The following is a 14,342-nucleotide window of genomic DNA, read 5'->3' as shown; positions in this document are numbered from 1 at the left end:
AAACCGAAGAGACCTCAACACACAACACTCGTTATATTCGTAACATGTTCATGAAAATTCAATGGACTGTAACAACGTGGGTGTACAGTAATAAAGCTAGGGGCCGTGTAACGACACTGCCATTAAATGGCATTGCGGTCGTGAATATCGTGCCACGATACGAGACCAGACCATTATTTGAATTAAATTATTGCAACCGGGCTTTCTCGATGTAAGAAAAGGTATGATTACTTCTCCATAATTACGTCATAAAAGATGACACCGTGCTGCGTCACGGTAGATTCATATACACGATCGCGAAACCATAGGCGAGGTTTTGCAAGTTAATGACATTCCGTGTAATCGATTACTCAGCATATCGCGGGACGTTTAATCAGGTGAGGTGACTCAACGATCCACGGTGAAAATTATTAATCTCTTTACATGAGGGTTTTACTCGTCGCCGACCTCAGCTTTAAATATTGCTGATATCGTTATTGAATTAATATCAACATGTGTATAACAGTTATATAAATATGCAAAACTCAAAGCACGTGGATCGGAAATTGATATCAGTAGAATTTACTGTGTGATACCTAATTATTCTTGTATTTAAAAATAATCTCCTATCTCTCTTTCTCTCCAAACTAATATATATTATATTATAATGTTTATTATACTTTATACGTATAACTTTATTCATGTTTTAATACTTTAATGCTTCAAACTTTTAATACTTTACACTGTTTTAACATTTCAGTATTTACTGTCGTTAATAATTATTGTTGAAAAAGTTCATTGTGAGAAATAACATTTTTTATTTCATAAATTAAGACGGTTCCTGATTTTGTAGCGGAAATTTGTTGACTTACCTCGGCTTAATAGAGAGGGGCACGAGATTTTCGTGTAACCGTTAATTAAGATATCAATCTGCGCGCTGCAAAATATAGGCCGGCAATAGTAGGGCGTCCGACAGATACGATCTGGAAACTCGGCCACATCTTTTCAAAGACGTCGTGCTGCGGAGCAAAACGAAAGACATCGATTCGCCGTGGCGGCGCATACATGCACCACTGCAATTCCGGTAGACTGTAGAGCGCCGAGGCAGAGAGACGGGGATAATAAATATCGCTTTGCAATCCGTAGTTTCGTAGACTACGGGCTGCATTGTGCAAACTATTCGCGCAGGCGTGTCAGACGTACGCCCCGGCGTGATCGACATTCCGAGCACGAGACGAAATTGGGGGCCTCGCGACCCGCCGCACCGCGCCGTACCGTTAGGCAGGTAGACAGTTCTTGAAATATTTCTGCGAATGCGTCTGCGATTACCGCACTTCGGTACCGTGAACTACAGGATTCCGCATCGCGCGAGCGACTCCTTATTACATTCGGCATTCTTGACATTATATGTTCGCTGCCAACGTGCCAGTCGTGCAAGCGAGAGTTTGCACACTCTGCTCTGCAGAGAGGTGACCGCGAGAGACGGGCACTTTTCCCGAAATAGCATACTTCCGGCAGGGCGTCCGGGAGTTCGCACAGAAGAAGCTTATCGCGCTGCGCCGCGCCGGTAGAAGGTAGAAGTTACTTTTGCATATTCTTGCGCCGTGACACAAGAGAGAATTGCAGTAATGCACGGGAATAGAGAATGAACATTGTAAATCTTGCCGAGTGACTTTTCGGGCTTTTATTTCTTAATCTAAAAAGAGAACCTGTGTGTATCTCTTATATTTATATGTATATGCATAATATTCTTTTGTTTGATTTCGTGATTCGAAGAAAGCAATGATTATTTGGTTCATTCTTTTTAATGTTATACGTCTCTCAAACTGTGTTCTGCTTCTCCGCGCCCTCAGCTTACTCTGATGTGATTTATTTTACTGTGATTATATCTAGAGTATTGTTAGAGAGATCTGAACTACGTTGATTTATTTCAAACGACTCTGTCATACAATTACGTAACGTAAATTAGTTTAAATTATATATATAGATATCTGTTGTCAGTCTCATTTTATACGTGCTTTTATGAACCCTTTCTTGTATCTGAAAAGATATCTAAGAAGAGATCATTTATACACCATAATTTTATGTAAAGAAAGTCGCGGTCGAGCTTCCCTGAATATGCATGTTCGTCCTTGTCGTAGAGATAATTAACTATTCTACTTGCGACGTCGGAGTATTTCGATCTGTTCTTGACTGCAAACTTCATTCCTTGTAATATAGAATAGATATATATATATATATATATAATGACATTTGAGTTCTGAATATAATTATGTAACTTCCACCATCTACCTGTAAGCCACCACGATTGACTATCATCAGGATATGCTTTCGCAAACTCAGTCTGATTACGTAGGACAATATAGTTACTCGGTTCTGTCCAATGTGCTTATCGAATCGTAACTTTTCTAAAACACATATCTTCGAGTTTATGACGGCATACCCCTTATTGCGGTCAAACGAAGGAAACGTACGTGCTGGAATATGTGCCATGGGGCTTATGTTCTTCTCCTAGCTAGGCGGAGACGGAGTGCCGCACGCGAGAACACTAATCCTAAAATACACGTGTCACCGTTGTCTGTCATTTGTCGGAAAACGCACACGCAAGCGGGCGGATTTGAAAATGCGAGGGAAGCACGCGATAGAGCACGTTTTCCGGCGTATCGCGGCGTTGCTCTAAGCAACATTTCTCTCCCGAAACTGCCTAGAATCTCCACAAAATTCGCCAACGCGGTGGCGAACTTCTGCCATAATGAATGGCGTCGCAATTTCTCACGACTATTGCCACATGAAGGCGGATTAATTTACGTTTCTCGCGTCCATTCGTTCTATTTGAGCGAATTATCAACCGGAGGTACGAAAATTCCCATTACAAGGGCAATTATCCTCTTTTGCCCTCCCTTTTTTTTACACTTTCCTCCCCCTTCCCTCCTCATTTTTGCGAAGTTCGTAAAACTGGTGCGTATACGGTACTCGGTCACTCGTTCACCGAATTAACGCTCCATTATGTAAAGCGGTGAATTTCCCACACGCCGCTGGTGTACACGGCTTTCGCAATTACGCAAAGTACACCGCGTATCAACTGGATATTCCTCGCTGTTATAAAACGCCATTTCGGGTGTTGGCACGTTTCATTCTGAAATACAGATTTTAAAATTTGCATGGCCGTGCATGCAAAGTCTCGCTGGGGTAGAAAGCGAGGAAACTTGCTATTTAAGTAACCTATTTTCCCCGCACGCATACGATGAGCGAGTAATGTACGAACGGTTAGCAAGTACTTCCAGGTTCTCCTAGAACTCGATTATAACGGTGAAGAACTGCTTTTCTCACTTGCCAACAGTATATCACGCGCCGTCACTGTAACGAAATTACATATGTGAGACTCGGTGAGAATACATAAGTGAAAAAAAAAATTAGAATTAAATTATAATTAAAAGAAAATATAATTACGCGAGTATATATATTTTGAACTAATCACGCAAAATATCTGCAGAATAGAATTTGGCGAGTCCAAAAGATTTAGCTGTTTCGTTCGTAATTATTTGAGTAAAATAAAATAAGAGATTTCGACAATTACTACTGCTTCATTAACACAGATTAGATGTATTTTGCCACAAGAAACTTCGATGTTCTTTATTACGGAAACGTTAGACTATTGAGGTGACGGATGAGGTAATTAAGGAAACCATTAACTGCAAAATCCGATTTATCTACGACGATTGACTTCGAAGTTCGGCAACGAGGCAAATGTTCCCGGAGAGTTTCAATCAGCCCTTCTTAGAACTGATATTTTGCAGCTCTAAGACGTTCAGAATGCGATTATAATAAATTCTTGACTGAAAGTCGCCGAAGTACGCCAAATCCTCTTTCGATGATAATAGTCGGAAGAAAGTGGGAAGAAGAAAAAAGGTAGTTTTTTTTTACACTATATAGACAGTACAATATAGATTACTATGTCACAGTAGCTTGCATTTCAGAGGCATTGAAATTGCGATTTGCATGTAAAACGAAATGCGTTTTTTCTCATATTTACGAGAGGATGGTACCTCAATATTCCTTGCTGAAATATCCGATATTCTGCTAATATTCGCCTTTTTTTTTATCCGGCGATTATGAAAGCTTTATACGAAAGCTTGATGAGGACGAGCCAGCAAAGGTACTATAATTAAAATGCTTCGTATTTATTAGGTATATGCAAATGCAAAAAGATGTAACGCAAAACTGTCGTACCGTACTGTCTCATAATTTCGCGGAGGATGTTTAAATAATATATATTTAGAATATTTTTTTTTAATTTTCTTTTACTAACGTTTCTTTTTTTCTGCATTGCAGGTGATTATCTGGGCCATGTTCGAACGGAGCTGCAAACAGGTACGCTTAACATTTTATTCGAACTTGGAACATTTCAAAACGTATCCCCGTTATATGAAATCTATGACGATAAACGTAAACTGCATTGGTTATGCAGTAGTTACGCACTACTGTATTACTATACGATATCGGAAGCACTGCCGACAATATGCCGCAATATGCACACGTCGCTTACATTTCGATTTCCGTTGAAAAAAAAATTGAAATGCAATTCTCCTTTATGACGTTATATGCTCGTATTGTCGTCAATGTAAACCGCTCAACGTGACGGGCCCCATTTGTCCCGGGAACATTTTCGTTGTTTGGCAAAATGTAATTTCCTTGCGGCTAGGGGCCACGGTGCTTTGGGAAAGAAAAAAAAACAAAAATATATCGAATGCGAATAATTCAAATGTCATTTCTCAGTCGGATTTGTCGGTTCGGTGCCCGCATGCTGTCAGACAATATATCCGATAAAGTGCCGAAAGCAATCGCCGTCACCCACTCGGCGTAAAAAAAAGCTTATTTATGGAGCAGCCGTCGATATCCGGCCTAACTTTGATTGTCACCCCGGCACCCTTATACTGTCACAGTTTCCTATCGTGATGGACGTAGCGTAGACGATGATCCATGCCGTTCGGATTGTTAACTAGCGTTCCTCTTCGGATTCGGCGCGCGCTCACTTTCGTGAAAATATTCCCGCGTTTCGTGCAGAAGAATGCATGCGTCCATCCTACGATACAAAATTATACCTCGCGATACATCGCGCAATGGTATCAGCAAAACAACTACGGTGTGCTGGTGATTTAATTAAATTGTCTGTTTTCCGGTAACATGTAATTGAAATGCAACTTTTAGAACGTCAATATGCAACAAATGTACATGCACATTTGTGCGCACGTAGAAATATGTTCTCCACAGTCGCGGGAGAGAAAATATCGTTGAAACACGCGGCCTTCGTTTGAACAGAATAACTATTAGCTCCCTCGCTTCGGTTTCCAGCGTTTTATTTTATGATTTTGTTTGTATTTAAAATTTGCAATTCTAAAACTTGTGCACGTATCTGCACGGTTTAACACTAAATAGTGAATAGGACTTGCCGTGCGATAGCATTCATTCAAATTTTTTTTACCGTGGATTAGGTTATGTAAGGATAAGAGTAAAATTTGTGTGTGTGAGCTCCGCGTTATGTAATTTTTATCGAAATTTATCGACATAACGATATTTGCCGTCAATAAAGCGGGCTTGTAAATTGAGTCGAAAATTTCGGTTTTGAATTCGTTAATCAATAAATGGTCAGATATCTCGTTATTGCTGCGAATAGGGAATTAAATTACCTATATGATCATTTATTGATTAACGAATCAAAAGCGGGTTACAAGCCCGCATTTACGAATGCATGCTCCAGAAAAGCTTGTTCATTTCGATGTAATTGCAATATAGTTACGATAATTACTTAAAAATCTTAATTCTCCCGTGATAATGTCTCCTAAAAAATACAAATAATTTTAACTCATATTACTTTATAAAATGTAAAGCGTAAAAAAGTATGATATAAAATTTAACATTACTTTACATGTATTTCTTATGACAACGTAAATTTACATGAAATTATATCGGATTTTCCAAAGTTCTCGTTACTATTAACGCTTTTTTTTAATCAATACTTGTCGTTTTGTGCATACAAGTAACGCTTCGGCAAAAACTGTTCGCGCGAGAGCAATTTATACGGAAATATTTTTGATTATTTTCCAAACACGAAAAACCGCAGTGTTCTTGCCGGTCTCCGAAAGAGCGAGCCCGCACGCTAATGGCGGCGATTATCGTAAAGCTTGGCTGTTAGGTTTCTTGCTCGAAAGAGTTGTTAATACTTCACCCGATCCCGCCGTGATAACCCAATTTACCGCCCGCTATACGCGACAGGTCGGGGCCTCATTGCAGTATTCTACGGTAAACAATGCCAAAAGCTGTTTTCGCGGGTCAAGAAGGTGCGCGAGTCAGCTCGCTAGGCACGCGCTCGAGAAAGTCACGTTTTTACACACGGGAGAGACGGGCTGACACACACGTACACACGCACAGTTGCTATAAAAAAGCTCGTTACGACACCACTTGTTGTCACAATCCCCCCCCCCCCCCCCAAACCCTTTCAACAGCTCTATTATAACGAAAAGTTCATCTCGTGGGTACTTCCTTTCGCTTGCGAGGCTGGGAAAAATATCGCCGAGGGGGTCGATGGTCGATGGCGGCTTTTGTTCTCGATGAGGAACGTAAAATTGCATGTACCGATATACATCGGGACACGTCATCGACTAAATTAGCCCTTACGTATCGAGCAACAAAGATAAGACCGGAACATTGCAAACGCCAATAAAATAAGACGTAAAATGCGTATTCTTCTTTATATTTAATCTTGCGATTACATATAAGTTCTCTTTTTGAAAATACGCAATTTATACGTTCGCTACATTGTTTGGGAACAATAGCTGGGAACAATAGCTATTTTGTAGTTTACAATTTGGCAAACGCAATGTGATGTTAATAATTAAAATTATAATAACTCCATCATTATTACCATATGAAATTGGAGATATATGTATATCGCGCTTTATACCCTTTCGTAGAAATAAATTTAGTAATTGACCCAAAAACAGAATTACATTATGCTCATCTATTTACTTCTATTGTAAACTAGAGAGGGAGAGAGAGAGAGAGAGAGAGAGAGAGAGAGAGAGAGACCGGTGTAGGTATTTGGATGAATATTCTGGACTTTGAACAAAATAAGTTTAATTATAGATTTTAATAATTTAAGCTTATTCGTGATCTTTTAAAAGCGGATTGTTAGTTACTATTTTCGTGCCTAGATTATTAAACAAGATAGAGTAACAAAATCTTCTTTTACAAACTATATCATAGCGATAAAATAAGCACATATCCAATCTTGGATTCCAAATACACCGTTAATATTTGCGCACTTTCATAAGATGAGATCGTCAATTATACCAACGATATTCCTCATTTAAACTATTCTTATATTTACTTAGTAATGTAATCAGAATTTATATATTTTGTTTAACATACATTTTATAAATGAAAGGTAGAAATTGCAAATTAAAAAAAAGAGCAAAAGAAGAAAAATAAAGAGAGAGAAGGAAATTCCAATAATAATTATATATTATTTATTTCAAATTAAATTAAAAAATTTTCTCAAATAAATCCACGTTTATCAGTTAATGTAGTGTACATCGATATTTATCGCATTGTTATTCACTGTTTCTATATTTGTTCGTAAAATACAGTATGTAACAGCGTGTAACAAGTGATTGTAATAAAATTTTGCAACGCAAATTTGTAGCATCGATATTGGTCGAGAATATTTAAAGAGAACGATATTCTGAATTTTCCTCTCATCTATAGCATTTTGATGCATGTAAATATTAAATGCGCCTAATGTTTGCTATCATTTCTGCAATTTTCTGGGATGCTTATGTAATTTTTACCTGCAAATGATAGAGATAATTGATTAACGTGAAACGCAGCGAAGAAAGATTAGTGGGGTCGGATAGTCAGGAGCAATTTGCGAATATATGAATTTTGAGGTGTGTATCATCTTGATGATACAAGATAGGCCATTCAAATTACTAGCCTCTGCGGTTTGCGTGACCATTGCACTGTTTCCCCACAAAGCGTTAAGATTAGCCATTACGATCGATTCGTAATAGCTGTGTTGCGTAAGTGATATTATCAACAGATAAGATATAAACAGCCGCGAGATTGTTGCCGAAAAACAAGATAGCCCTTAGGAAGCACAGCGCAAAGCGCGACGTATGACGTCGGTCCAATTACGGCCAGATTGCTATCACGTTTTTTGAAATCGACACTTTGCACAATGCCCATCGCGATGAAATCTCGAACGCGTTTTTTTTTTTTATCATCCACTTTGTCGGCCCGCCGGCGTAGATAGTCAGCCTCCGATATTGAATTCTGGAGATGCGAAATGCCCCGCTGAAACGATTGCACCCGCCGCGCCGCGATGCACGTTCTATTTCGCGTGAATATCGAGTAGCAGTCGGCGAGAGCAGTCGACTTCCCGAGTTATTGTCTGCTATACCGACGCCTTCAAGTCTCATCGAAATTTCTTCGCGGCCCTCTATCTACACGCTCGTAATATGAGTCGTGCGCTTGAGACTCATCGACGATTGTACGGTGTTCCACCAACACGCATGTCATTCGATATTTCGGGAAGAAAAGCAAGAAGCACCCTTCTTCGCGACTTCTCGTCGTCTCTTTTGTGTAAACGCCTTACAGCGCGTTGACGCAGATGAAATTCATCAGTTCTCTTGCAAGAGATCATCGACGATATAAACGGATACTATCAACAAAGTTCTCTAACAATTACCGATATTAACGAGCATTTCAGCAAAATAACAGGCGTTGCCCAACAACGTTATAAAGTTGCAAATCCATGGGATTCTTTGTTGGCCAACTTTGTTTTGGGAACCCATGCAAATCGGACGCTGCCCTCAACCACACTGAAAATCTTATTTAACGATAGTTCTAGCCGTGTTTTGTCAATAAAAAATTAATGATAAGAAGAGTTAATGTATTTTTAATTATCTACGTGTACAAGTTTTTACGAGATTTTTCGCGTTACATTGTTCTAACCGTATTTGAAAAGAAAAGAGAATATATTGCGACAGTAGAACATTGACATTTCAGTGTTTCACTTGTTTCGATATTTCACTCGTGGACAAATTTTATTATTGTCAATTCCGCGACACACTCGTACGTATGCGGTGGCATGCAAAACAACACATTTCGCGTTCCCCGTGTAATAATTCTCTCATAAAAAGCGATTTCGGTGTCGTAGGCGTATAAACTTGGCTCGCGTGCCCTGCATTATTAATACGCTGGATGTAACATCAACTGACAAAATCACGCGCAAAATGCAAAGTAGATATTACTCATTCCTGCGTGGCATGTAAATCCGTAAGCAGTGCTACGGGGATGGCGTGCCACGGGAATCGGGGCAAACGAGCGACAAAACGAAGGAAAGAAAGAGAGAGACGGCCGGATGGAGGATGCGATCCGCAAAAAGCACGTGAAATTCATTAACATTCACGCTAACAGATACTCAAGTGTTATTGAATTTGTCACAAATGTGTGACTTGTTATTCGTGGCTGGTAACCTCATCAAGAGACCCAAAAAAAGGAAAAAAATGCGAAAGAGAGAGAGACAGAAAGAGAAAGAGATTAAATATCCAGATTGGATTATTCATTTCCTTTTCGGTGCGCAAACGCGATGGAATATATTCTCGACATATATCTTTTGACCAGAGATTATGTAACTGTGATCGATCGACTGCATTCTCACCGCTTTTCGCAAAGTGGAAAAGAAGGCATCGCGTGCCTTTAGGAGCCGATATTTCAAGAACAGGCTGCAATTCAGAAGCTGATAACGGCGATGCCACGTTAAACAGCATTTAAGAGTCTCCGGATATTTCTCAATCTATTCGCGCGAATTTTTCTGAAGCGTTTTCCTCCAACATCGAAAAAGCTATTCTGCGTCTTTTAGTACGCGTCTTTTAATACCGTGACAAAATATTCCAAGAAATATTCCGAAAAGAAGAACAGAGATGCCATCACACATTCCGTCGAATGGGATGAAACATTAACGAAACCCTCTCTAACATTCACAAACGTTCCACTTTGTCTTTTTATATTTCACGTTCATTTTTGCGTATCTTTGCATGCCTTTTTTTCATAGCGTCGTACCTGTTTCGGAACGTGGTGGACACGCGTCGTTTAAATCTTTCTAGTTTACTGCGACACGAGGTCCACAAAATGTGGTAAACAAAAATTGTACCACCTCGGGGAAGCGGAGATACAGAAAGTACTTCCACGCCGCCGCGGGAACCGGCGAGATGAGACGCCGGTTACGTCTATAAGAGTTGTGGCGTTCCACTCCAACAGAGTCCGGGCCGCGGAAGATATTGCGCTCTCGTGCTGCAGAGGAGTTGCCCTAAAAACGTATGCGAAGCAAGAGCGCGCGAAAATACGTTGTGTGTAAAGTAAAGGCAGAAATTTATATCCGCCCACGTTTTATACAATGCGCCGGCGATAAAGCACAGCGTTATAGTCGTCAACCGAATAACCGTAGGTAATCTACCAACAATAAGTTACGCTACAACAGCTTAAAACATTCGCATCTTAGACCGCCCTCGGTACAACGGTACAACCTCGTAGCGGTCTCATAAAACCACGATGTTTTGTTACGATAGCGTCTGTATATTTGCGCGTAACGGATATTCCATTGAAACCAGCACGCGCACGTAACGCAACATTTTTGGTCTGGCTGTCGGTTGGTATGAACGGCAATAATCGTATCCAGAATTACGATAAGAGTTGCGCGCATTCGTAATATCCGCCCTTCGCGCTTTTTACTACCCTGTATTCGTTCCATATTTCGTCGATATTTGCGGCGCCCGGTTTTTTTCGCGAATATCGCGTTCGTCAAAGGAGCGTTTCGCGGATTTCATATATATATATATATATATGGATGTATAACATCCCGCGTAACGGACGATACAACTGAATATTGTTGGGACCGCAGACTCGAAATAGCTTTAGTCTTTTTTTGTTATTATTAATCTACAATGCATCGTAATATTTTTTTTACATATTAAATTTCGCGATCCCCAGCATAGTGATCTGGCGCGCGGCAGATTTTTTAAAAATATTGAAAATGAAATATATCCTTTATATGCGATTTCGATGGGAAAATGTTTTTTTCCCCTCTTAGAAAGGCATTTCTCAAATATCCCAATATTTCTTCGGATAGCGATGCAGACGCATAACACTCTTTTATGATATATTACATAGGTTCGACTTCGACGTATCTCAACTTCCATCTTGTACCCCCATACATACCTCACGCGCGCAATACGTTTTCGATCTTTGATATCGCGCACCAACCAAATATATATTCGCCGGTTCGCCACACCTTCCGCCCGTCCGATCGCGAGCTGTAAAAGAATATTGCCACGGGCTCGCGCTCGTTCTGTATAAATCCCGTTTCGAAGCGGCGCGCACGGGCAAAAGGATATTTACAATCACGATAGCTCCTTCGTGAAACGGTAACACGTCGCGATTGATTCTGCACTAAATGCGGCGCGGTCTGCGGCGCGGGGTTGAAAACTTTTCGCTCGCACGTCCATCTCGTTTCGTTATCCTGGTTGACGGAACGTGCGCAAGAACCAACGCAATGCCGACATTAATCCACGTCCGACCTATCGGGAAAGCGAAATCCAACAAGGATACAGCAACCGAGGGTCTTACCGGGTCTTCACCGTGTGCAAACATCGGTATATCATACCTGGCAGTTCACTACGTCATGCAGAACTGAGATGTCTCGTAACCGGAAACTTGAGATACCAAGTCCTACGCGTCGTATTAACCGATACTGCAGCAGCCGTCAGTTTTATGGCCGATTATTCAGGCATTCATAAAATTTACGCGACACATTTCTGCGCGCATATTGTACGTTAGCGCGTATATGTATTAACAGATATAAACTTTGATAAACCGCAGTGTAGCAATGATTAAATGTGTAGGGGCAAATTGGTAACACGGAATTTCGTCGCGCGAAATAACTTTATGTACGTTGGGTCGTTTATGTTATACAAGAATAATATTGCAGTTGTTATACCGCGCTCGTTATGTTAATCCCAAATGTTGACTTTGCTATCAGTAATGTACGAAGATCGGCTAATTACACAAAAAACATCGGGCGCACATTGAATATTTTACAATAGTTAGTTTACTGAAAGGCTATCGATATTGGTATTTGCAGTTTTACATGGTATAGTCCACACTGCCGATACTTTATAAATATAAAAATAATTAAAAGTTATAGCATCATATTGTTAGCTAAAAAAATGTAATTACGATACTTCATATATGTACGATTATACAATTAATTATAGATTTAGTGGTCATTCGCTGATTATTATTATACTTATCTTACTGATAGACATACATATACGACTATATACCGAGATATGACTGATAAATATATACGACTGTACAATTAATTATAGATTTAGTTACTGGCTGATATACTTATCTTACTGATAGACATATCATTGAGAATATATATTGCATTTATTGAACATCGCAAATATCGAAAGGATGAAAGAAGTAACGAAAAGCGTAAGGATCGCTAACACACTCAAGCGATTTACGATGAGCACTAAAAGGGATTAAAAAGGATTAAGTGAGACGGTTAGATCCAGCGAAATCGCCTTAAAACTCACAAGTGACAGCTGTATTGCTTAACGGTGTAAAGGGGTAATGCACGAAAGTAGCCGGGGTAGTAATCAATAGATTCCAGATCACGAGACGAACCATTCTAGAAAATATGTATATATATATATATGTATATATATAAAAAAGCGGGAACATCTGCCGCGGGCATTACAGGAACGAGCTGGACTCGTCAACGCGATTCTCATCGTCGTTTTGTCGCGTGCACCAGAGAATAATCGTGTTCGATACCGCGCGTGCGAAACGTCCTCCATTGGATATATTTTATTTTTATTCAACGAACATATATGTGTGTTACGTGTATGTATGTGGAACTGTCAGACTCCACCCTGTTTCGTCGCCGCTCTCACCAAACGAGAGGCGAATATTTATTTTTATAATGTAATAAAAGAGCGTGCTCAGAGTTATACACCGAACTGCCTCGTAAATCGATGATCACGCGCATGAGGGAGGGAAGATCGAGAGGAAAGAGGACGGGGAATATTCTAGAAGGAGAGGGAGAACGTTGTATCGGCGTATTCTCCGTGTCACGGTGTATTATGCAGGACGTCGTAAAAATACTATGCCGGCGAAATAAGCGACTAGGCACATACATCCTTAACCCTAGACAGACTCACTGGGGTCTACGGGACCCCACGCGAAATTCAAATTGAGCCCCTGCTTTAGGAAGGTTAGTTTTCATACCGAGACCCTAACCATAATTCAGTTTAGTCATCCGGCAATCGACCTCTGTGATTCAGCGAGTGCGTTAGATCCGTGCAGCAGCTGTGACCGAAAAAGAAAATCGTTTGGGGTCTCGTAGACCCCAGTGAGTCATTTACGCTCGACATTTACCACAGTAAAGTATATTTCAGATTTTTTGTAAAAATCGATAACGAAAAATTATACACTTTATAGCACTCCCCGGAAAATTCTACCCCTGTTTCATATATAATTGTTTAAAATTCGGTCAATTATTTCATTTTTGCTGTTCTTGCACAGCAACTGATTAAAACTTTGTAAAGTTTTTGTGGAGTTAATTTTACTGTTTCCATATACTTTTATAACTTTTGACTACCTTTCAAATAAATAATAATCGACAGAATCTGTTTTACTTTCCATTTCTTGCGATTTTTCCCATCCGATAGTTTTTCGTCATTTCCTCTACTTCAGACGTTCAAAGAAATATGTTTTTTTTAAGAAACGAAAAAGTCGCTTACATGCCCTTGAAGGTTGTCTATTCGTCTTTCAAAATCCGTTGGAAATTTTAAAATCGGTGAATTTTATGAAAAACTACAGCATTTTTAATAAAAATAGTCATTTCAGCCCAATTTTTGGTTCTTTTTCTTGTTTTTCGAAATTTTTTTATTGTTCCTTTTTTACTACCACAAATTGATGACTACTATCGTCTTCCCTATTAAACAACAAACAAAATTATCTATTACAAAGTTTTCTAAGAACATTCTGGAAATATTATACACGCGGTACAAGTTTGGGGTTTTTAAGACCCCAGTGAGTCATTCACGTATGCGAAAAATAAGTGAGTCTGTCTAGGGTTAAGAATCGAGACGCGGACCTAACGTGAATCGCGAGCGCGCGTAAAGGGCACGGAAGAAGTAGGGGCTCTCCTTCTGCGATCGGAAGTGCAATGCCTTTAAGGCTGGACGACCGGAGTCGACCGGATTATCGATTAAACGACAGGATGTCGTCCA

At 39.9% G+C, this 14,342-nt stretch overlaps 1 protein-coding gene across 3 annotated transcripts in view; it reads left to right on the top strand.

The window, feature by feature from the left end:
- Positions 1-4,311: 4,311 nt before the first annotated feature.
- The window catches only part of LOC112459681, a 92,905-nt gene continuing 82,874 nt past the window's right edge, over positions 4,312-14,342 (top strand). For 2 of the 3 annotated variants that reach the window (XM_025023927.1, XM_025023924.1), the window contains exon 1: positions 4,312-4,350. The gene's annotated coding sequence lies outside the window, so the exon portion shown is untranslated. The remainder of the gene's footprint in view (positions 4,351-14,342) is intronic. The other variant, XM_025023926.1, reaches the window with a different exon arrangement.

Source organism: Temnothorax curvispinosus, unplaced genomic scaffold (assembly GCF_003070985.1).
Source record: "Temnothorax curvispinosus isolate PA1 unplaced genomic scaffold, ASM307098v1 QBEX01010053.1, whole genome shotgun sequence".
Classification (NCBI taxonomy): domain Eukaryota; kingdom Metazoa; phylum Arthropoda; class Insecta; order Hymenoptera; family Formicidae; genus Temnothorax; species Temnothorax curvispinosus.
Note: the sequence above shows the minus strand (reverse complement) of the source record. Positions and strands in the feature narration are given on the sequence as shown.